Source organism: Oenanthe melanoleuca, chromosome 4 (genome assembly GCF_029582105.1).
Source record: "Oenanthe melanoleuca isolate GR-GAL-2019-014 chromosome 4, OMel1.0, whole genome shotgun sequence".
Classification (NCBI taxonomy): domain Eukaryota; kingdom Metazoa; phylum Chordata; class Aves; order Passeriformes; family Muscicapidae; genus Oenanthe; species Oenanthe melanoleuca.
In genome coordinates this window covers 58100721-58125786 of record NC_079337.1, presented here as the reverse complement: position 1 = coordinate 58125786, position 25066 = coordinate 58100721, and the positions used below count along the sequence as shown (strand labels likewise).

The 25066-nt window shown below is 40.6% G+C and overlaps 1 protein-coding gene across 6 annotated transcripts in view; it reads left to right on the top strand.

The window, feature by feature from the left end:
• Positions 1-17445: 17445 nt before the first annotated feature.
• The window catches only part of JAKMIP1 (janus kinase and microtubule interacting protein 1), a 140511-nt gene continuing 132890 nt past the window's right edge, over positions 17446-25066 (top strand). For 2 of the 6 annotated variants that reach the window (XM_056489825.1, XM_056489830.1), the window contains exon 1: positions 17446-17620. The gene's annotated coding sequence lies outside the window, so the exon portion shown is untranslated. The remainder of the gene's footprint in view (positions 17621-25066) is intronic. The other 4 variants (XM_056489828.1, XM_056489827.1, XM_056489829.1 and 1 more) reach the window with 2 other exon arrangements.

The following is a 25066-nucleotide window of genomic DNA, read 5'->3' as shown; positions in this document are numbered from 1 at the left end:
TGTTTTGATCAGGTTCTTACAACTTTTAGAATTAGATGCCTCTGCCTGAATTAAGGTGCAAATGTGACCATATGCCAAAGTCAGTAGTATAGATTTTATTTAACAGTAAATGAGATAGAGAAAAGAGAAAGAAATAGAAATAAAAAGGTGGGGGGAGAGAAAGATAATGACAGAGAAACCTGGCCTGTACAAACCTGGCCTCAGCAGATGAGCCTGTGAACCCAGCCAGGGATGATTTTTGGGACAGCTGCTGGGTTTGGCTATCTTGAGGATGCATTCTTCTCCCTTAGCCTTGTTTGCTTTTCCCTAAAACTCAGATGATTGAGCAATATTGTCACCTTATCTTAAGTTCCCTTAGGCGGCTTAACCCATAGTCCAAGGTTGCACTCAGGAGCCATATTCACTGTGGGGTGAGCTTCAGTGGTCACAGCTTCTTTATACAGCATTCCTGTGATGGCAAAAACCCCTTCATAATGATGTTTAAGCCATTAGCCACTACATTTCAGTCTCTGACAACAGGCCTAGCTCTTCTGGCTTTTCCTCAAAGGTGAGATGCTCCAGCCCATTCATCATTTTAGTGGCCTTCATTGAACTGACTCCAGTGCCTCTGTGCTCCTTGCATGGGGGAGTCCAGAACCAGGCACTGGTTTAACTGCATGAGGTTGCTGTCAGCTCAGATTAAAAAAACAAAAAACCTTGTGGCAACAAGAAGAAAATAAAAAAGCCATACTTTCTATATTAGAGAATAAATAATCCTTTTACAAGTATTTTGAAGGTTTATAGAGTGGTGTTGGACTTGAGTTGATTTCTGTAAACATTTTTTACTTGAGATGATGAAATGTAATAGAAATGGCTGTCTGAACACCTGAGGTGCAGTACTGAGATACAGGCTAGAATTACCTGCTTTTCAATTTAATCATCGAGTTCTAGAAATATATTTGGGATATATAATTATCTGAGCAACTCATATGTTGCCTCTGTTAAACTGCATGTAATATAAACTGACATTTTCACATTCTGTTGTGAAATTTGTATTTCTGTATCTAGGCATGTGTTTAGTATTGAAATGTTTAAGAAAAGTCTGTCTTCTAGAAAATTAATTTATAACAGCAAAAGATTATGCTAAGCAACATTTAAATACATTTTATTATTAAATCCCTTAACTCAAATTGATTTACCTATATTACTGCAATGAGGTCATGCTTACAGCATTGCTGGCATACAAGTAGCTTCTCATGAGTCCAGAGGAAAAACTAATCACACTTCCTAAAATGAAGAGAGAAAGCAGTGATCATCCAAGAAAACAGATATGCATGAAGTGTGATTTATTACAATGAATAGCCTTCAGCTCCATATGTTTTTCACAACACCTCTGAACATGAATTTCTTTAGTCCATAGTATACTCAGGAACAGATAGTTACTCTGGATGGTTTTGGAATATGTTAATCCTAGCAAAAACCTTGTCAGCAGTCCTCTCGAAAGAGCAAGAAGAGCTGAAAAATTCATAGAAAAATGTCATGTGCATCTTCAGTAGTTATGAAAGGAAGTACATTATGGAAATAAAAATGTCTGATTGATGCTAAGTAAAGTGTTCTGAAACCTGTCTCAAAAATAATCTTTTTTTCTTGCCACACCTTACCAATTAAAATAAGAGATGTTATTTCAAAATAATAGGTTTTGTTGTTTACACCCATTTTAACAATATAATTTGATTAAAAGCTGCAGCAACCCTCATGAGCATCTGGGTAATATTGCTTTATTAGACTAAAGACCATGAAAACAGATTTCTTTTCAATTTTATTTTTTTAAAGTAGCGTGTAATTTAAAGTGGGAGGTATTTTCTATCAGAAAGAGCACAATACTTCAAGCATACTAAGACAAGGGACACAGAATCGAGAGAATCAACAATTTGAGGTGAACAACTAAGATGTTAATGCCATTTGTATGGACATATAGTGGAAAGAATTAATAAAAGATGAGGATTGGAGGAAACAGAAGGAAAAACACAAGAAGTGGGCACAAAAAGCAGGTAAAAATAGGAACTGAGGAGTTTTGTGAAGATGATGAAGACTATTCTTTCCAGATCTGCATGTTAAATTTGCCTCTGTTACCTCAGGGTTGGAGTAGCTTCCACATAAGTACTGTTTTCATGCACTAAAGTATGTAGGGTAATGTGAGCATCATTTCCTGTCCACTGCTCTTTTAATCTCTCTTCATTCCACTGTCCTTGTGCCAAATACTCTGGGTGGCAGCACAAAAGTATTGTTCATCATCACTGCTTTATATAGAAAAGTTTTACTCTCATTCTCCCATCAGCTCACTCAGCCATGAGGAAAGGGTTAACATTTTCCTTTTCAAATGAATACCTACACTAAACAAACCATAGGTGACTTACTTGGCACCAGATGTTCAGTTTTGCACTTACTGCTCAGCCATCTTTTCTAATCATGGTCTGGCACTGTGAAAGAGAAAAAGTTTTTAAAACTGGGCCCAGGTACAACCATGTGCAGGTGAAACTGTGAAGGTCTATTGGGAGTTGGGTTGGATGCATTCCCTGGAACAGGAGAGGGGAGTGCACTCTTCTTCCAGTTCCTTGAATGTTCCAGATTTGTTCTATTCACAATTTCATTCTGAGACAGCTACTGATTTCATTCCTAATCCACAATACAACTAGGACTTAGCTTTATTCTGGAAGCAGCACCTGAATCACAGTTGTACTGTTCTGCTACAGACTAGAGAAAGCAGGGCAGTTTTCCTAGGGGGAAAGAATAGCACCTTAAATTTTATACGTGAAAAAACAGCAAAAACTATCAACAAAGTCTGGAACTCTTATAATGAATCAGTTTGGTCTTGCCAGAGATTAAATTGGGTCACAAATTGAATTGGAAATATTCAAGCACTAAGGATTTTTTGATAGGTATAACTTCTTCAACAGTTCATAAGTAGTTTGTCTGGAAATGAGGTTATATTAAGTACCATGGCCTCCCTCAAATAACATAATTAACATGGATGGGTTTGTGTCAACCTTTCAAATTGGAAGATATGCCACGAATTTTAGCCTGTAAATGGATCCATCAGTGTTGTTGCCTTTTCAAGCTTAATTTTTGCTCACAGTGACCTCTAGTGTGACTGGATGAGACGATGCCGTGGATCCAAAGCAGTGCACAAAGAACTTCATACGTGTTCATACTGTTACCAGGATCAGGGGACACGTGTGTGTGCCAGCTGTTTGACTGTATGACACACTGCATCAAGCATGCAAAACATGAGCAGGAGAGCATGAACCCAAAAACATTCCTTCAGCCATACCAAATAAAGAATTTAAAGAATTTTCATTCCTGTGCCATTTTGATCAGATTTTTGTTTAGCAAAAACTCCATGCATGGTTTGATACATTTCATAACAAGTTCAGGTAATTTTTAGCATTCCCAAGTGCAAGTGATTGCTTTTATTTTCTGAAGCCTTGCACTGGACTTTGTATGAAATATACAAATCAAAAGGCAATGATGCAACAATTTCTGTAAAAACTGCTGTAAAATGTACAGATCCTTAAAACCTTGACCCCACTATAGCTATGAATTAACTTCAGCAGTTAAGAGTTGACATCAATATATTATATATGTTTTCTTAAACCAAGTACATTGAAGTGACCATTTCCCTCCTCTCTTCTGCAGAACAATTTGTATGAATTAGGGGCAGGAAAAAAAGCTCTGAAACAGAGATTTTTCTGTTTGGTTTCTCCAAAATTGCAGGAGAAAAAAGTGGAGGATATAATTACAGAAAGTAATTTAGTAGGAAATATTGCATATTAATATGGTTGGCATTGTTAATTTTCAATTTGATAGTTAAAGAGAATTTAGAATTATTTAATTGCAGGAACAAGGGACTTCTGAATGACAAATCAGTGTGATTATGCAGAAGCTGATTTATTGTTTACCTTATACCCTGCTTATGTATTCTAAAACTACTATCCACGCAATCACACATATTTCAGTTAGTGCCTCTATCTTGTCCATGTTCTCTGCATGCACCTTGCAGGAAATATGATTGGTTACAGTTGAGTGCTTCACTGCCCACCTTTATCTTGGCTCTTCTAATCTTGGTATTCTGTTTTTCAGCTTCTTCTCTCCCAGTTCAGCACAATTTATGTTTCAGTAGCCTTGACGAATTCCAGAGTGTTAAAACAGCAGAAAAACAGCTAAAAATGGCTTGGCTCTGCACCTGGTATACACTATGGACTAAGCTATTCAAATGCATTGCTACATCTAATTAAATCCTTGACTATTAAGAATTAAATCTGTAAGTATATTCACACATTTCAGAAGGAAGTAATCTTGGGCTTACTTTGGACAAATAGAGATGACCATTCCTTTTTTGTCAAGTTCACATGGCTTGAAATGTAAACTGTCAATACTTTGCAAAAGACCCTGGAAGTTGTTTTTCTATAAACTACTTTCTGTTCCTCCTAGGATTCCACCTGCTACATGGCAGCAAACATGGACATATTGTTCTCCAACAACAAAACATTATATATGAATTGCTGACTGAAAAACTGCCTTGCTACATCTCAGTTTTAGGCATGTTTAATGTAAAAGAATTCTGTACTAGAGATTATGCAGAATTTAATTAAGGTTTCAAAAATGTGTAGAACTGTGACATTGAAAATTAAATTTCTGGTAGGAAATATATGCTATTACATCAGATCAAATTTTGTCATATTGTGACTTTGGGGATTTAGTCAGAAAACAGGACTATGGTAACCATTTCCTAACATTCCGTGTTCAGGTAAGGTGAATTCTCTGCACACCCATAAAACCCTAAAATGCCTTTAATGTTTCAGGAGGGACATTACAGATTATCTAGTTCCAATGCCCCTGCAATGGGTATGAATGCCACCCACGAGACCAGGTTGCCCATCACACTTGCCTTGTCCCATCACTATTGGCCTGTATAAAAAGTTTCTCTCCATGTTTTTTTTTTAAGCTCCCTTTGGATACTGCAAGGTGGTGCAAGGTCTACCCAGAGCCTTCTCCAGGCAGAACAACCCCAACTCTCAGCCTGTCTGCACTAGAGGTGCTCCAGCCTTCTTTGTGGCTTGCTCTGGACCTGCTCTAGCAGGTCCACACCCTTCTGGTTTTGGGGGCTGCAGAGCTGGACGTGACACTCAAGGTGGAGTCTCTCAAGGGCAGGGTAGAGAGGGCAGAAATCACCTCCCTCAGCCTGCTGGCTGTGACTCTTTTGATGCAGCCCAGGACAGGCTTGGCCTCCTGGGCTTCAAGTTCAAACTGCTGCAGCATGTCCAGCTTTTGGCCCACCAGAATCCCCAAGTCTTTCTCTGACAGGCTTCCTTCAGTGAACTCCTCTCCCAGTCTTGACTCATGGCAGGGATTGCCCTGACCCCAGTGCAGCACCTTGCACTTGGATTATTGAATGAATGATATTCTGGATCCACTTCTCAAGCTTGCCTAGGTCCCTCTGGATGGCATCCCCTCCTTGTGTTGTGTCAAGGAATAATTAAATGGAGAATTTCAGAATTATTATCTGCAAAGTTTACATTATTTATTGTCAGTTACATAAAATAATAAAGAGAAAGGGTTCAGTCAATTTTAAATGCTTATTTGAACCTCTTTCTTTGTCCATTAGACTATCTTCCCAAAACCTTTTAAATACAATTTTTCTGCTATATTTCTGCTATATTTCATATATAATATGAAAATTATATTTTTCTACTATATTCCACATCTAAAAGCTTGGTCAGATTTTATTTATACATGCCAGTAGTCCAGTTGTATTGATTGACATCAAAAGAACTGGAATTTAGTGCCTAATAGTGCCTTTACCTGGCATTAAAAGGAGTGTAGGGACAGATTGCAGCTCTTTAATAATGCTGGTTTTTCTTAGCAAATGCAATCTTCTAATAATACTCATGATGCCAGATGTAGCTAGACTGTATTGCAGGATGGTGTTGGCCAGTTTGAGGTATTTCAACATCTCAATCTTGGCTGCAATTAGTACGTGTTACACACAAGGCTCCCACCAGGTGGCAATAAAACCCTTCATTCTTTAAAGTATTTGCTATTATTTTAGATGGTAGAAACGTATGTTGTGTACTAATTAGACGGAAAAAATAGTAATTTCTGATAAGGTGATAAAATTTATTTTTCTGAACTCTCAATATACAAGTGCTTACAAAAATCTGGGAACAGACACAGCATGCTGGGCAATAGCCATTGTTGTGTTCTTAACAGCTATTTCAAGGTAAATACAAGTAATATAGTCCACTTGGTTCCTGAGAAAGTGAAATAATTTTGTCTTTTGATGAAACTGTAGAGAGCAGACAGTGTAAAATGCTGCTTTACTAGTGGGAGCTTAAACTTCACAGAAGTCTCACAATTTTAGTTCATATTTAGACTGATCAAATTCACATCTTCAGCTACAGAATAAATACTCTTTCTAGACTTAATCCAGGTGTATTTCTACAAGAGCTGTAGAGCTGCTATATGCCTATCCTGTATTCCTAATCTATTCTGTTTTTGAAGGAGAAGAACCCTGCACACATACATCCTTAGTTGACTGCCACTAGTGGTGAAGTGCCAGTAGCACAACCTGCATGAAGATGCACTGATTTGCCCCCTACTTTTCTTTGGTATTTTCTGGCATATAATTCTCGCCCCATTAATCCTAATTCCTTTAAAAAATCTCTTGACTCCTTATTTCTTAATGATAACTGATATTTTTCTGCTTTATGGATTTTACCTGCCCTTCTTCTAACACAGGCATGCCTGAAGGAATATGTCTCTGCATCCTCTCTGGACCCAAGCAGGCCTTAGTGTGATGAGAGGCACACTGACGCAACTTTGGCCTGAAATTTTACACACTTTCTGTGTGTTTCTTATACATATTTCATAAAAAGGAATATCAGGATATTTTCAATATATGACAAAATCTGCAGTTCCCTGTTTTTCCCCACAAACTTTTCAGCAGATGCCATTATATTTGGTATTGAATTCTGAATTCTTAAGTACATTTCACTAAAGGAGATAAGTTTTCTGAATAGAGATTGTTTTCTGAATGGAATTAGAATTTATCAACACAGCTTAAAACAAACAAATTATGACATTTCTCACTACTCACAATTGTCTTCAGTCAGTCTCCTGCTGACTTTGCTTACAGCAAAGGAAACTTTTGAAAAAAAAATCACTTTATAATTACAAAAACTGGAGGAGATTCAAACCCATTTCTCTATTACTTTTCTCCATATACTAACTCAGGATCCACTTTATTGTAATTGATCAAGGAAAGACTAAATAAAATTACTCCTGATATTCAAAGACAATCTGTTACAGTTCTTCACTTATTTTATCATTACAATGATTCAAATAGATTGGGAAAAAATACCCCAAACCACCCAAAAATTGAACAGAGTATGTTACATTATATAGAGCCAATCTATGATCTAGGATAGGTGAATAACAGGATGGATCAAGAAGCCAAAGAAGGATGAAAAATAACTGGCTGTGTATTAGTACATGGGGGATTACAGTAGATTAAAAAATGATAAATCAGGAACGTCATTCTATTTCAGATAAAAGCAAGTGCCATGGTGGCATGCAAGGCATACAGAAGGTAATCCTTTCACTAGTCAGGATTGTAAAGCCACAGCTGCCACACTTCAAAATCCAGGTCCACACTTTGGAAAGAGGGAAATCACATGGATAAAGTCTAGTGGAGAGAAGTGAGTCAAAAACCTAGATGGAATTTAGGAAAAAAGGTGGAAAAATTAGTCTTTGAGCCTTGGCAAAGAAGACACTTCAAAATACGCAAAATATTTTGCAAAGAGAATGTTTTTACTACTCAAAGGGGTTAGAACAGGAAATAATAACTTGCAGCATACGAGATTTAGATTAAAGATTAAAACTTTACAAGAACATTGTAGCAGGCCATCTGTGCAACCATCATCAGGATTTTTTAAGAGGAGGTACTACAAACTGCTATAAGGGATATCCAGCTATTAGGAATAATGCTTCAGAGAACAAGATAGTTCAGATAATGTATCAACATTTCATCCAACTCTGGGATTTTCATTAACATTTCTTTGTTCTTCAGATTACGAGACTTTGTGAATCACTCTTCTTTTAAAAAAGGTTTGAGGAGCTTCAGAACATTGATAAGTACACAATTCCAATTGCATGTTGCAATATATCACTTTTTAAAGGTATGATGTTTAGAATATTCCCTTTTTACTCCCTACCTCTATTAATCTCACTAAGATTGGTGAGAAAACCTAAAAAGGTTTTTCTGCTGGACATAGCTGAGACTACTGATTAGAGACTTATTTTAGTAAGAGCCAAATTTAGATATCCAACAAGCATAATGCTTTGCTAATACAATCTTTGACAATATTCACAGTTAGCAATGTGAAAGCTGGTAATACATCTGCCTTTTATTTTTTGTGGTTTTGTTGACATACATGAATCACTGCATTAATTAAGCTTCATGAATAGAGATCTACTCTTTACACATGATCAAGGTGTCATCTGGTCTAAGATAAAACTTTCAATAGCAGAGTGGGAGTAAGAAACAAATCTTCAAGAAGCTCTTGGGGCACAGGATAAAAAAGAGGCAAATTTAATTCTTGAGTTAGACTCCCTTTTGTTGTTTAAAATGGCATTTTAGTGGAGTAAGAGGGGGCAGGGAGGGTTGGGGTTTTTTTAAGGTTATGTGTTGTAGTTTCACCCCAGCCAGCAACCAACTCCCAGGCAGCTGCTTGCTCCCTCCCCCAGTCAGCAGGATCAGGAAGTGAATTGGAAAGGTAAAAGCTGTAAAACTCATTAGTTGAGATGAAGACAGTCTAACAGGGAAGATAAAAGCCGTGCACACAAGAAAAGCAATATGAGGAATTAATTCACTGCTTCCCATGGGCAGGCAGGTAGGTACAGCAGGATCCGTCATGTGCTGTGTTCAGCAAAATCCAAAATGCAGCCCCACGCATGCCCCTGTGAAGATAGTTATCTCTACCCTAGCCAAAACCAACACATCCATCAAGATTAAAAAGACTATTTAATAAAAATGCAATTTGAGGTTCACAAAAATTTTGGCTATGAATTTTCAACTCACCTAAAATCTTTCCTTTGGGTAATTCTCAAAGTCTTTAGAATATACAAAGACTTTTTATGGTTAGGGCCCAAGCCACTTGAAATGATTCATAAAAGAACACAGTCTAAAAGGGAAAGTTACCTAAATAATTCAATACTGTTATACCCTTTGATTGGTACATGAGGAACAGAAAATGCCTTTGGAGGTTCTGTTTCATTTTCACTTTAGGCAAGAGAACATTTCTTTTTTGAAGCAGAGAAATACTTTGCCTTATGCTGCCTCATATCTGGTCCCACTAAGTGTTTTATACACACTATGCCTGACTCATTCCACGTGAGCAAGAAAGGCTCCTGTAGGAGATAGACAGGCTACATTCCAAATGCAGTTGTACTGACATCTTAAATAAATAAAAATATCAGCTAGGGTAATACTGCAGAAATTCTGAGCATCTTCAGGGTGCTTTATGAGCTTTACCTTGTTTACCAGATTAAACATTTCATACACTGAGCTCTGGTGTATGAACAGTGTTCTCTTTGCTTCTTTTTGCCCTGCAGCCTCCTTAGATGAGCTTTGGGAAATTGGAAAGACTGCAGAGAGAGAGAATTAACTTGCGCGCAGGATCTGCAGCCTAGATTTGTCATCTTGGCAGCCCTCTCTTTTTGAAGTAAATCATGACTCATCACCCACGCAGGAGCCACAGAGGATAAAGTCCATGTTACAGAGTCCTGTGGCTAGAGCCAGGCTTGGAGAGCTGGGAGAGAGTGGAGACTGACCTTGCTGCCTCTGGAAGCAGCATAGCCCCTGGGCTGTGAACAACCAGCTCATGCACAGTGTGAGCTGTGGCATCTCAGCAGCTCGGTCACCTCCACTGCTGAGCACCCTTTCCTCCCCTGTACATCTGTGTACCTTCTCACAGCCTGATTTACTGATACCTTCTGCTGCCACCTTCTCACTTGATCTGTTTGAACCCACTACGACATTACTGTGGCTGGACAAACACTGAGAGCCTATTTCAAACTGTTGTATGTGTAATACCAGCTTATGGGAGTACTCACAACATTCCATAGTGTTACTGTTTATCTGAGCCTGCAATTACACAGTTTAATTGAATTTTCTTTGACATGCATCCCTGTTTTTTCTTAGTCTATTTGCCATGTGACTCCACTCTCCATCACAAAATGGCACTGACAGTCTCCACCAGCATATATTGCTGTTGGCCTAGAGGGTTGGTGTAAGTCCCTTCCAACTGAATAGTTTTATTCTAGTCCCAGTTATTTTTCTAAAGAAAAAAGGGGGCCATAAGAAAATAAAAGTGCACTCCATGTTATTTGGACAGAAGTTTATGTTTACACACTCTTAATTACTGGAGTTGTTACTGAACTCCTAGCAGTGCACTTTAGGCAATAATCAATTTGGTACCTTTCCCAAGGATAAACATTGTAAAGACAGATGTCATTAATTCTGTCTAAACTTTCTGCTTATTGCGCCTGTTTTATTGAATTTAGGTGAAATTGCCTTTAAAGTGGTATGAAACGAAACTATATGGGCAACTAATACAATTCTTTTTTCTTACCATAATATTAATTATACCTGATGCAATTCATTTTTAAACTTGAGAAATGTTTTCATTTTCAAACTTGAGAAATGTTTTCATTTTCCTCCATTGCACATTAATAAATATTAATTAAATATTAGAAATTTAGAAATATAAATTTAGAAATTAAATGTATTTAACAGAGATTAAATATACTTTTATTACACACAAAAGCATCCAAGTTCTGCACCACCAGAAATCAGACAGCAAGGAACAATTTCAGTTATTTTGCTTCTGAGCATTTACAAGAATATGACAGCACAGGAGTAGTTTTGTTATCTTCACTGACTATGGTAATGCATCTCTGGGATGAGAAATGAAAGGACCCATTTCATCTTCCACAAAGTATAACTCCCTGATTCCAGTACCTTTGGTTAGCAACTGGTCTTATCCAGTTTCTACCTCTACAGAAAAGACCACACTCAGTATTCAAAGTCCTACTCTGATGAGAGCTGCTTCTAAGTAAGAAATAGCAGATCTTACACATCTCCTATGCTCAGTTAAACACTGGTTTCCTAAGATAAACAAATCTTTGGCTCATTTTCTCTTTTAATAGGGGAAAGGGAAGGAATTTATCAAACTGTCTGTTCACTTCCCGATCACCCTTTATTTCATCTCAAAGGTCAACTTTATGAGAGGAACCTTTCTCCAGAGGAATTCCTCAATATTCCTGTCAAACAAAGACCTTGCACAACACCAGTAAAGTATTTTTTGATTTTGCATACTAATTGAAGATTTACATCAGTGTGCATAACAGAAGCTGTGGTAGATCTTAAAGGGCATTTCCAAGTAGCTGCAATCCTTTGAAATTATGCATAACCTTGTATTATGTCCTGAACCTGCAGTTTTGAATCCATAGATGCAAGAAAAGAACAGCTACGCTCTAAACATATAAACTGCTGTAGCATTGCTAAAATATTCAATATGATTAAATTTTGATTTAGAAGAATTAGAAGAATTTTGAATTAGAAGATCAGTAAAGGGTATTTTAATTTCTTTTTTCCTTTGCATGTTAGGTTTCTGTAAGAGGGATGCTACAACCCAAGATTTGACAAACATATTATCGATATATACAATACTATAAGATCTTGTCCTCAGAAAGTCAAGACAGTCATTAGCAACTTATTCTTAAAAAGAAAGAATAAGAATTATGAAGAGAAAAAATGGTCCACCAGAGCCATGATTTTAACAGCCATGTTTAGCAGCCTTTTTCCAACAAAGCTCTGACTAGCTCAATACATCATGTAGCAAAGCAAGCATGAATGAGCCACAGGCACACATCCTCAGAGAATTCCTTCTAAGAAGTATAATGGCTGTTATTTTTACACTTTTAATCCCTAGCCTCTCCTTATTGCAGCTAATCATCTCAGCATATGTATTAAAGAGGGCTCTGCAGGTAGTGTAGCATGAGAAATCATTTGCCATCCAAAGCATTAGTGCTTGCTTCTGTAGCAGCATCTTTGACCACACATGGGTTAACATATCGTGAATCTTCAGTTTTCCCCTTTGTTTTAACGTGAGTAAAATTCTTTATTCCCATATTCCACAGCACAGTCATTAACTTCATCCATTTATATTGTCATTTTTAATTTGATATGTGACTGCACAGTAAGGCAGCTTTTAACCAAGTCAGCTGTACATAAAGCCTGTAATAAATCCTAATTTCAGGGTGTATATTCCCAGAAGTCTATTCCTCCTCTATTAAGGACTAAGTGACTTCTCTAAAACAGGTGCAAGAAAACATTAAAAGTGCATACATATCTGCTCAGACATGTGCTGACACACAAAAGAAAGAAATATTGTACAATCTATCTAGTACAATACAAAAACACAATTTATGATTGTTAAACTACATATTTCAACTCCTAATTGCAGTCTATTTCCTTAGGTTGCTATCTATACCCATGCATGGTAATTATTCCCTATTAAAAGCACACATTTGTAACACATGCTATTTCTGGACATTATACCACCACCCACCTAAGGCAGAACCCATCAATAGGGTGAAAAAGATGGGAAGAACATCTCCAAGAAGATACAGTGCAACTTGTCATGTCAGTGTTCTGACCATTTGTAAAAGATTAGATTCTGACTGTGTGCTGTAGAAAGAATTTATATGATGCACACACAACTCTTGGCAGGTGTGGGTGGGCAGGTTCTGACCTTGGCCAAACCTTTGTTGTCCCACCTTGTGAGCTGTACACACCAGCACCACTTCCCCTTTGGTACAGCAGACACACATCCTGTGTTTTCAAACTCAGCAGTATGATAGTTGATTTTTTTTTTTTTGGTGTGCGTTGGTGCCACTATCAATTTTGTACACAACTGCAAAGCAAGACAGATTCTCTTGGGGTTTTAAAAAGGCACCTCTGCTCCAGGCCAAGGTAGCCTTGCCAGAAATTCACCCACAATGCAGAGAGGGAGCCCAGGCATCCCATACACAGACACACAGCAGCCAGCTCTCTGAACAAAACACATCCCAGCTACAGAAAATCAGACCAGCTCTTCCAGCAAGCTTGAATCTGAAAATAGTGTTTTTTTAATGAATGTTAAAACATGACTGTTTTAAATGAAAACCCATTGCAAATTCCACAATGACACAATAACTTAGAGGAATAAACCTCATTCCATTTCAATGACTCCAAATCTCCCCAGCTTTCTGAAGGAGATGTCTTGAACCCAAGTTTTCTAGAAAAATCATTACCATAAAAGATCACACCCAAATCTTTTAAAGTGCATAAATATAGTCAAGTAGACTTAAGGTTCCCCCTAAAATAAATTTTCTCTTGCTTTTCCTGAGAAGTATTAAGATTCATAATAATCAGTGAGAAGTTTTAAATATAGCCATATATTGTACATAATTGTTATACTGTTGCTATGCACTATTATATAACTGCCTGCAGATGGCTGCATTTCAATGGGAAAAAAACCATACTGTTTAAAAGAAACTCCTGTTCTTTGAGTGTGTATTTCTGATTTCTAAATAGTAATATTGATAATATTAAAAATAATAACAACAACAGTAAAAAAAAATCAATGCACCGCTTTTACCTTTACAGTAGCATATAGTCTGGTCTCCTCTGTGTAAATCAGTTTCAAATGTGCTTTAGGACTTTTTTATATAAAAGAATATAAAATCTTAAGGCATTACAAAAAGAGCTGAAACTTTAAAAAACTTCTCATGTTTTGAGTTTTAACTGAATAGGAGGACCACCACTGTTTACAAGAGTTTTTTATTAGAATTAAGAGGCAAATTTAGAGCAAGGAGGCTGATATTCTTCTGTTAGTCTGCAGGCTTAAAGCTCTTAAAATGAGAATATCAATATTAAAAATTAATTAAATTTTCAATTATGGCCTGTCCTTGAAATTTTATTTTGCTTTCTACTTAACATAGTTACTGCAGCATGAGTGCAATAAAGTCAAAGTGCTACATAATTCTCGATTGCCTAGTCATAAAGTTACCAGAAGGTTTTTAGGGCATTTTTAAAGTGTTACTTTGAAGAGTCAGTTTTATTCCTCCTGGACTAAATGACCAATTTGCATTGATTTTTAAGGAATTTAGAACAGAGACCAGTATTTTCTTGCTGATGTCTCACAGATCACTTTTCAGATTCAATACTTTAGTCTGCTTTACCAGTCTCTAATAGCAGAGGTAGGTAGGAAGCTGGTAACACATTAGCCAAACAATCAGTGGTAATAAATCAGCTGATAGCTGCACAAAATACTTCTCTTCCTTTTCAGACATCTTCTGTATTTCACAGCTTCACACCCTGTTTTTGTTGTTCAGAAGCTTCCCACATCAGCAGGGACACCACAGTTACCAGGATATACCAGGATTAATTTTTGGCTGACCCACCGAATTCCAGTGTGAACTTGGGCTTCACCCAGTAGTTTTCTTCCAGTAGGATACAACACTGCTGTAAAAAAAACAGGCAATCAAAAACCAGGCCAGATTATAAATCTCTACTTTCACTTAATATGCCAGTCTCCATGACCACTAACAGCACTAGTTCTTTGGGAATGGGACCATCTTTACAGTAAATCTGTGTAGCACAGACAGTGCAGGGGGTTCCTCAGCTTCTAGATACTAGTGAATATCACACTCCAAGCTCTCAAAAGAGTGCTTTAGGGTTCATGAAATGATTGTTGCTCTCCAGCTGAATGGAGCAGCAGGTTATAGAGCCAAGTCTGACAGGAAGATAATATTTTTGACTCCGTGCAGACAAGATAATCACCTTACTTTTAAATGAAATCAGTTATTTTAATTAAAAAAAAAACCTCAAACACTTCTATCAATGAAAAATACTGAGAAATAAAGCACTAGCTAAGATATAAACTATACTTTCTTCTTTATTTTCAAGTACTTTCAAGTGAAAATTATTTAATAAGAGAATACTTTGCATGAACAACCCTATGCAGTAACCAATTACAAGCAAATCCTATACAGAACATCCTGCTTTTTTTTCAGAACACATCACTGCATCCTTGCACAAGACACACCACTATTACAATGCCATGTATATATTATTTATAAGCTCCAATTTCCTCTCTCCCTGACCAGGGCCACAACTAAGGCTCCAGATTCCTACTCTTATGAAGAACAGTTAGATGGCAGCTAAAGCATAACAAGCTGCTTATTACCCTGGTTTCATTAATCCAGACCTGGAACACAGCCACTAAAAAATGTGTTGGCATTTTTTAAAAGCCTATGTATCAAACATTTATACCTGGAATTTTCTTAGAAGATGGAACCAATTAACTCTATGAAGTAATTAACACCCACTGACATTCAATTTGTATTGATTTTAAAATCAAAAGCAGCAGAGAAGGAACAGAGAAGGAACTTTTGGCGTTATTCTGGCCACAAGAATTCATTAGGTCCTGTTTGAAATGCCTCCCTTTGGAAAGAGATTTAAGTGTTGCTTCACACCGCCCAGCAATGCATATTCCCTTTTAGTCTCAAAAGGTGTTTCTGTTTACTCGCCTTGACTGTGAAAATGTGCATTCCAGCTTGGATTTTAGTCATTCAGTGTGGCCATCAATAAAGTTAGTTTTATCTGCAATGCTGAAGTGTTTCCTTCTCAAACTTCTGTGTCTGTGATGCTGCCCTGAGCTGTCTCTGCTGAACTCTGTCAATTTACTTCTGTGAGAATGTTCTGATGTATGTTTCTTGTATATTGTGGGTCCTGTTTCAAATCTATTTCCCCATAGCCACCAAGTCTTTTTAAACTAAGTACAAATCTAGCACTACAACAACAGCAAAACAAATGGGGTGGTAGACTTATTTTCTCCTTGATTCTTGGTGAATTTACACAAATGCTATCTAAGCCATCAAGATAACTCTGAGCCAGTTATCATGACCATTCCCAGTCCCTGAGGTCTTGGTACTCGGCTCACAGAAACACGTTTCTGCTGCATTCACTGGATCATCACTGGATCTCAATCAACAGAAATATCATCATGAACAGCATTTCAGTAAAGGTGCGTTGACAGCCGATGTACATCGGCACAGAGGAGTCAGTTTGGTTTGAAACTCACACAAAGCTTGGGCCTGGGAACTTAAAGTTGATATTCTCTTTCATTCTGTCAAAAGAAGGAGGTTTTAAATGGCATCAGGATTTACAGCAGCTGGGCAGCTGAGTTGACCTGACTACTCCATGTCTAATTCTTGTGTGACATAAAAAATTAAATGCGTCCATCCATTTCAGCACTCTGTGCCGGACGTGCTGAAGGGGAGACCGAGCGAGGGGACCCGGTCCCCAAGTCCGGACACAGCGCCCGGCCCCGTGCGGGACAGCTCCACCGAGGGCAGCTCTACCGGGGGCAGCTCCGCCGAGGGCAGCTCTGCCGGGGGCAGCTCTACCGAGAGCAGCTCTGCCGGGGGCAGCTCTGCCGGGGGCAGCTCTACCGAGGGCAGCTCTACCGAGAGCAGCTCTACCGAGAGCAGCTCTCCCGAGGGCAGCTCTGCCGGGGGCAGCTCTACCGAGGGCAGCTCTACCGATGGCATCTCTGCCGGGGGCAGCTCTACCGAGGGCAGCTCTCCCGAGGGCAGCTCTGCCGGGGGCAGCTCTGCCGGGGGCAGCTCTCCCGAGAGCAGCTCTACCGAGGGCAGCTCTCCCGAGGGCAGCTCTGCCGGGGCCAGCTCTGCCGGGGACAGCTCTACCGAGGGCAGCTCTACCGAGAGCAGCTCTCCCGAGGGCAGCTCTACCGAGAGCAGCTCTGCCGGGGACAGCTCCGCCGAGGGCAGCTCTGCCGGGGGCAGCTCTGCCGGGGGCAGCTCTACCGATGGCAGCTCTACCGATGGCAGCTCTGCCGATGGCAGCTCTGCCGATGGCAGCTCTCCCGAGGGCAGCTCTGCCGGGGGCAGCTCTACCGAGGGCAGCTCTCCCGAGGGCAGCTCTGCCGGGGACAGCTCTACCGAGGGCAGCTCTCCCGAGGGCAGCTCTACCGAGGGCAGCTCTCCCGAGGGCAGCTCCACCGAGGGCAGCTCTGCCGGGGGCAGCTCTACCGAGAGCAGCTCTACCGAGGGCAGCTCTACCGAGGACACCTCTGCCGAGGGCAGCTCTACCGAGAGCAGCTCTACCGAGGGCAGCTCTGCCGGGGGCAGCTCCGCCGAGGGCAATCCCCGGATCCCTCTCGGAACCCTAGAGCAGACCTCGCGAAACCCTCGCGGACCATCGCGGAGTCAGCCCGGCCGCGCAGCCCGAACGACGGCAAGCGCGGGGCGGGGCCGCGGGAGGGCCCGGCCGCCGCCGCCCCCGAGGGCGGGCCGCCGGTGACAGCTGGGGAGGGACCCGGCGCCGGCAGCGAGGTGCGGCTGTCGGGCGGTGCTTCGCCACCGCTCTGTCCGCATCGCGGCAGCGGATCCCCGGGGGAAGGAGCGGGCAGGGCTCGGCCGGGCCCTGCCGCCGTCGCCGGCCGCGGAGTGGGTGAGTGGCGGCGGCGGGAGGCACGAGTGGGTGATGCGGGGGCGGTGCGGTCACGGGCTGGCAGGGGAGGGAGGACGGAGGGATGGAGGGATGGAGGGATGGAGCGGTAGAGGGAGGATGCTGCCGCGCTCGGAGACTTTGGGCGTGCGAGGTGCTTCAGGGAAAAAAAGTGCATCCCGGGGCGGGGCGAGGCTGTGCTCTTGGCAGCTCGTCCGTCCGTGCCGGCGACCCGACGGGCGAGGAAGCCTCGCGAAGGGCGGCCGGTCCTTGGCGGGGCAGGGGCTGCCTGTCCCCAGGCGAGCGGCTCCCTCTCGCCGCAGAGGGGCCCCGCTCGGCCGGTCCCCGCCGGCCCCCGCCCTCCCGCAGTCCCCCGCAGCCATCAGCGGGCCGGGGCGCGGCCGCGGAGGGCCGGGGCGCTCCGGGGGCTCCCTGCGCTGCCCTTCCCCGCCGGTACCCGCAGCAGGGCGGGATGACGGTCCGGAGCATCCCGGCCCCGCAGGGCTCGGCCCCCGCACCCTCCGGGCTATACCTGCGAGCCGGGGACAGCCTCCGCGGTTGGCACTGCTCCTGCGAGCCGGGGACCCGGGACAGCCTCCGCGGATGGCACTGCTCCTGCGGGCCGGGGACACGGGACAGCATCCGCGGATGGCACTGCTCCTGCGGGCCGGGGACACGGGACAGCATCCGCGGATGGCACTGCTCCTGCGGCCCGGGGACACGGGACAGCCTCCACGGATGGCACTGCTCCTGCGGGCCGGGGACCCGGGACAGCATCCGCGGATGGCACTGCTCCTGCGGGCCGGGGACCCGGGACAGCATCCGCGGATGGCACTGCTCCTGCGGGCCGGGGACACAGGACAGCCTCCGCGGATGGCACTGCTCCTGCGGGCCGGGGACACGGGACAGCATCCACGGATGGCACTGCTCCTGCGGGCCGGGGACCCGGGACAGGATCCGCGGATGGCACTGCTCCTGCGGGCCGGGGACACGGGACAGCATCCGCGGATGGCACTGCTCCTGCGGGCCGGGTCCCGCTGGCAGGGCTGTGCTAGGAGCAAACCCGAGGCCTGTCCTTGGAGGGCTGGCAGGATGAGGCCTTTATGGTTCTTTTTTTGCAGGGTGCTGATATTTACATAATATATCTGCTTAAATGTGACCTCGTCCCTAATTGGAGGCTTCCTTTCCATTTTCTATGGCAACACTACAGAACAGATCACTGCAGGGGGCTGGATCAGAGGAGTATCTGCACACACTGTAATTTTTCTGTCTTGGTTCCCCATCAAGACTGGCTTGTTCTAGTGAATGGGTGAGATTTTAGAAAAAGTTCTTTCCATCTGCCCTTAAAGCAGTGGCTAGGCCTGCAAGTCACTGCAGATTTGCAGGATCTCTCAATTAGAGGAGGATGAACATAGGCTTAACTAACAAGCAAGAATTGTTTTTGTTAGGTATTTATATATTTACTAGCCTGACTGATGACTTCCATGCACCACACTGCCTAATGAAACAGTCATAAAAATTATGCTAATTATAGCTGACTGCATTTATTTATTTTAAAACAATAGAATTATTAGAAGAAAGAAATGAAATCCTAGAATATTTTATAAGAGGGAAAGAACTGAGGCCCACTTCATCCAGAGATTCCTTTTGCTCCATGAGATCCCTTCCCTATGCTTAGAACCCATCATGTATACACAGGAATGGCTCTTCTTACACGGCTGGTCTCACTGACAGTAGGCTTGATGTGCCTATATACCTATGCAGGGGTTGGATTCTGTAATGCTTATTAGAGTCTGCTGTGTTTAATCTCTGTGAGATGCCAGCTTCCATTTCAGGTTTTTTACGGCAAGGGATGAATATCTTTGTGTTAATTTTCCAAAACCCGCTGAAAATAAATGGTTTGTGATTGTAAGACACGCTAATTCATGGTGCATTTAGGCAGGAAGGTTTTTCTAAAGACTTTTAAATTCTTCCTTAATTATCTTTTGAGGTGGTATTTTTGGTCTGCATTGAAAAAAGACATGCCTTACTGTTAATAATGCTAAAATTAGTTACTGTGGTACAAAAGCTGGGATATTCTGTACAGCTTAGAACATTTTTTGTCAGTCTCTGCTCTGTTTGTACTTCTTGGAGCATTGGGATGACTTTGTTTCTTGCACCTTATGTAGTGTGGGGTCTTTTGAGGTTTGAGTTTCTGGGTGCGTGCACGCAGTTAGGTTGTTAGTACGAATATAATCTTTGAATAGATATTTTGGAGGTTAAACACAAGGGCCAAGAATCTTGGATCTCTGGAAGAGGTGATTCTTCTTATGTGTGAAGAGGCCACTGTTTGGAGATGTGCTCCACAAGTTCAAGGACGCCACCCCTAGGGCTCCTTCCCTGAGGCACTGGGGCTTGTTTGCTACAGGCTGAGACACAAGTACTGTAAGGGCCTATTGGTTTACCTAACATATTCTAAGTTCTCCTGCACGTACATAAAGGCTTTTTATTTCCATTTGCTTTTTGGAAATGCTGTGAGCAATGTTCACTCTCCACTCTCCTTCAGTCTCTCAGATTGTCATTACGGGAATGCAAGACTTGGAAATATCCTCAGAAGATCCCATGTGTTGAGTCTGAGGTATAAATGAAGCTTGAATTGAAAGAGATGTGCTCTGTTAAAATGTTAATCCTGGGACACACTGATGGACCAGAGGTTCCTTAATATTCTTCTCTTAGAGGTCCATCTCTTTCAAGCTCACATTTTGTTTTCCACAGTTAGTGCATTTATGTGCACAGCACAACCTTCAATTGCAGTTCATCCCAGCTCTGCTGTCAGTTTCTGCCTTTGTCAGTATGCAAATGTTTATAGTTACTTTCATGTGCAGATTTTTTTCTTGTAGAACATTTTGGTTAGATTGTGATAGAAGATGGGAGATGTAGGAGTAGCAAGTATATGAAGAAAGAAATGGGCCTGGGTTGTGTTTCTGGATAGTGAAAGGCCAGATGAAGCTGGCATCAATACGTGTCAGGAAGCAGAAAATACTGAAGAATGTGAGATTGGATTGCCTGTTTGTATAAAAACAAGGTTGGTTGCATGCTGCCTCTGTCTAAGAGGCTATTTGGACAGGTACCACTGATTATTGCATCTCCATTTATTTATTCTGAGCCACAGTTGCTCTGCCATCAAGCAAAGAAAACATCAAACCCTTCCTCGTGTCCTTGTCTGTAATCCTGATGTTTTTTTCTCTCAGCTTTCATTAACTGTTCTGCTTCATTTTGAAGGTGCAATGTTCAGCCTTAATTGCAGCTTTATGTACTGATATGCACAAACACATTCCATGTCTTTTGTTTCTCATTAAATAAAAAGTTCCAGATTTAGAACAGTTGTTGATTTAGGGTACTTATTGCAATGTTACTCAGCATTAGTAAGGAAAATCAGTTTCATGGTCATCGTTTTCTTCACGTATTACAATAAAATGTTTTGAGTTAATGATCTAAAAAAGTGAGGTTTTTCCTATCTTGGGAAGTTCTACTCCTCTATGCAAATTTTGTTACTTCTGTTTAATTTTTGTTAAGATTTTTTAAAATAGCAAACTTTTATCAGCCGTAACTTCAGTAATAGGGAAAAGTCTATAGTAATTCAATAAAAGTGATACAGATTCATTGTCAGATTCATTGTGGGGCAAAATGGAACCACAGTAGTAGTTTAAACTAATTTTTCATTCATTCTTTTTTCCATGATACTTCCATCCTTTGCACATTATTGTAAATCATAGAACTTTGTCTTTGGCAGAGGGAATGCTTTTGTAGGCCTTTCTTAGAAATCACTAAAACTTGGTTGGTTACTTCCTTACTTGCAATATTTCATCTCTTTGCTTGTCTAATAAGAATGGCAGCTGCAGAGAAGCTTCTGCTGTGTGCTGTGGTGGGTGAGGTCTTCCCCTTTTTAACACAATCCAAGCTCATAGATCTGGCATTTAATTCCACAGCTACCTTTGGATTTGATGCATTCTTTCTTTACCATGTAGGCTCTCAAACACATGCATAAATGCACATTAAGAGCCAGATGTATTTGGGAAACTCCTACCTTGAGCTCTTAAATTAGACTGGAAAGGATAAGGTTCTTGATGTAGTGAGGAATACAGTGGGAATCTTATTTTATTTTGTTCTGTTAGTTCACAGAAACTTGTAGACACTCTGGTATCTTGTTCACAATGGGAAATCACGTGCCAATGAAGACAAAGATATAGAGTGGTAATTTCTAATTTATCTTTGCATCCTCAGTTTTAAGAGAGGGTTGCCTAATGCACATTTTATAAAAATATAAACACATACACACATGCAGTTGTTTTGGTGCTATTCTGTTAACATGCTGAATAACCCTATAAACTGAAACCAGCTTCTGGAGGGGAAAGTCTGAAAGTGAAGTAATAATCACTTAAATGATGAAATGTTTAGAAGTAATGAATAGACTTTTTATAGTAGTTATGTCATCCTCAAACAGTCAACATTGGTTGCTTTGCTTTGATTTTACTTTGTTTTTAATGGAAAGTGGCTGAAGGACATCTTTGTTTTGTTCTGATAATAAGAGGACTTTGATATAAATATTAGTTAATTTGTTTCTTGCGGATGTTTGTAGAAACTCATATATTTTATCTGCAAGCTGGCATTCTGTAATCAGAATGTAAAATTAAGAGAGGAACGATTTATATTCCATGTATTTGTTCATGTGCTGCTTACTTGTTCCCTACTAAATGCTGAATGTAGCCACAACTGTAGGAGAATCAAGATGTCTCTCCTAACTCTTTGAAGTTTCTGATCAGTTTTCTTCTCATTTGTAGCCCATCTTAACACCATATTGCCCATTTTCTAGCACCCTACCTTGACATTAAGGGAGATTAGAGTTGTTTAAGAAAGTATTTTCCTATTTGCTAGTGTCATTTAAATTGCACCTGCATTTGACAAGACATTATTATTAAAGCTTTGGGTTGCCCTTGTGGTAGCTGTTACCTTTCCATCCAGGAAGGAAGTGTCAGTGCAGTCACAGAGCTGCATTTTGCAGTTTCACTTTTGATTTAGCGCTGATGCTCAGCATGTGCTGCAGATGAAATGCTTGGCTTCCTGGCTGTAACCTCAATAAATGGTGTCCCTTTGGCTATGGTCAACATAGTTGTCAGCCTTCATATGGGCACTGTCTGCATAGCTGGTTGCTTTGAATTTGCTGTCTGTGCAGGTGAGGAGGTGATTTTTTTATTTTCTCCTGTGAGTGTAACACACTAAAATTTAATCCTAACATTTTCTATTTATTTTAAGATGAGGTGAGCCAAGTGATATGTTAGTGTAATTGAAACTGAGGTGCTATTGTTAGTATTACTGTTGTTTATATGATGAGAGTATGACTGAGCCATTGCAGAACAATCCTCTGTGGATTGTTCCAAAATTATCTTATTCCTCTTTTTCAACAGTCAGAACAAGGAACATCTTATCTAACTAAAGTAGAGTATTTTACTAAGATTTTCCAAAATGTCAGTGATTACGAGGCTGAGACTTTATTTTTCTGCTTTCTATCTAGAGTGTAGATATCCAGCATCTGGTAGCTTTTTATTTACTGCTCTGTAATGATTCTGTTTGTGCAAAAAAGTGTCTAGTATTTTGCATTTCTTCTCACTAGCTTGCATTTGAGGTACCACCCAAAGATACAAGCCTTGTTTTCTTGTGAACTGCTAATTCTCTGAACAAGCTTATTATCCGTGTTTATAAATACTTGTGGTGATGTGATGCATGTCTACCCTGAGTCTAATCAGGTCATGTTTCTAGGGTGAAGGTTTTACTTTGTGAGACAGTGATTCTCATTCTGTTTGAGTCCTTAAGATGCAAGTACTTCTCTGATTTTGGAGTAAGTGCTTCCTGTAGTACTTCCTGCACTTTCTGGATGTAAACACTCTGTTGTCCCTATAAGAATAGAGAGAGTGTGTTAGGAGGTGCTCCTTATTTAAATATCTTAGAAATGAGGAATGAAACCCCAAGAACAGACCTTTATTCCATATCAAGGTGTAAAGAAGCACTTTCACAATGTTTTTACCTTATGTTGATCTACTTGAGTCACATCTTGCCATTTCCTGTAGAACAGATCATGGCTAAATCATTCATTGCTAAGCTTGTTAGGTATAGACTATATTATAATTATAGTCTGCTAATTTAGTGTGGCAGACTTTTATTTCTTATAAAAGAATTAATTACTTTTTCCTCTTAAATCCTTTTCTGGACTACCTAGTTCTTAAACAAACAAACAAACAAACAAACAAACAAAATACCTTCAAATACATTTTATCCCACCTTCTTATATTGATGTTCTTTGAGATGCACTCATTTTAAGGAAAACCAAGTAATAATTCATGTGCACTATGGCAAAAGAAAATAATTCAGCTGACTAGTAAGGATGATGGACTTAATTCTCACAAAGGCAGACTTCAGCTTCTCTGTGCAGCATAATCCTTTTGAAGATAATGATCCTATTAGCTTTTGCATGAGGCTTTGGCCTCTCCCCCGTTGGATGGGAGGATGGGATGCTGTGTCCCAACACTTACTGTCTGTTCTGGTAATTCTGAGTTTTTTAGTAAAATGGCAAACTCTTACTAAGAACTTTAATTACATTTGCTGTAGCCTGGCTTCCTACGGAAATGAGCCTTAAAGGCTTCTGCTGTCTCTGAGTCCCCTATGACTAATTTTTGCATTTGTTGGACAATTTCAAATTACATGTGTGAAATGGTTGAGTCTTGAAGATAAATCTCCTGCTGCAGAACTCTTAAGACATATATGCTTGATTGCAGAGATGAGCCTTTTTTGTATTTTTGGTCAAGTTTCACTGATGAATGGCTTCAACTTGTATTCTTTGCAATGAGTCACCTTGAAAAATGAATCTTCTGCACAATTTTGTTCCTGACAACTCATTATATCCCTTTAAACTCCTTATATCCCTGTATTATTGTTTTCTAGTTTGGTTTCGTGGTGGGGGGTTTTGTTTGTTTGTTTGTTTGTTTGTTTGTTTGTTTTGGGTTTTGTCGGGCCTTGTTTGTATTTTTTTAATAGATTGCCATCATATGCTCAGAAATCAAAATTTCTCAGAAATTTTTAGATTCTGTATTTGACCAGCCAGGAGGTTGGGGCTATGAATACCTCTTGCAGCAAAAGTACAAAGCTTTCCTGCATTCAGCTAACTGGGCCAACGCTGCCTTTATGTCAATAACAAATATTTTGTGTATATATTATTGCTTGCAGATAGATTTTTTTTTACTGTCCACTGTGTAAGAAAGCCTGAAATATTGGTAGGATTTTTTGTACTTTTTTTTTCCTCCATCTTTTTTTTCGTTAGCCTTTCCTAGATGATGTGTAGTCTGAAAAGTAGATGCCTACTTCTTCATCAAAAAGGAAACCATGACCATAGCCATGGTGTATCTAGGTATATCTAAG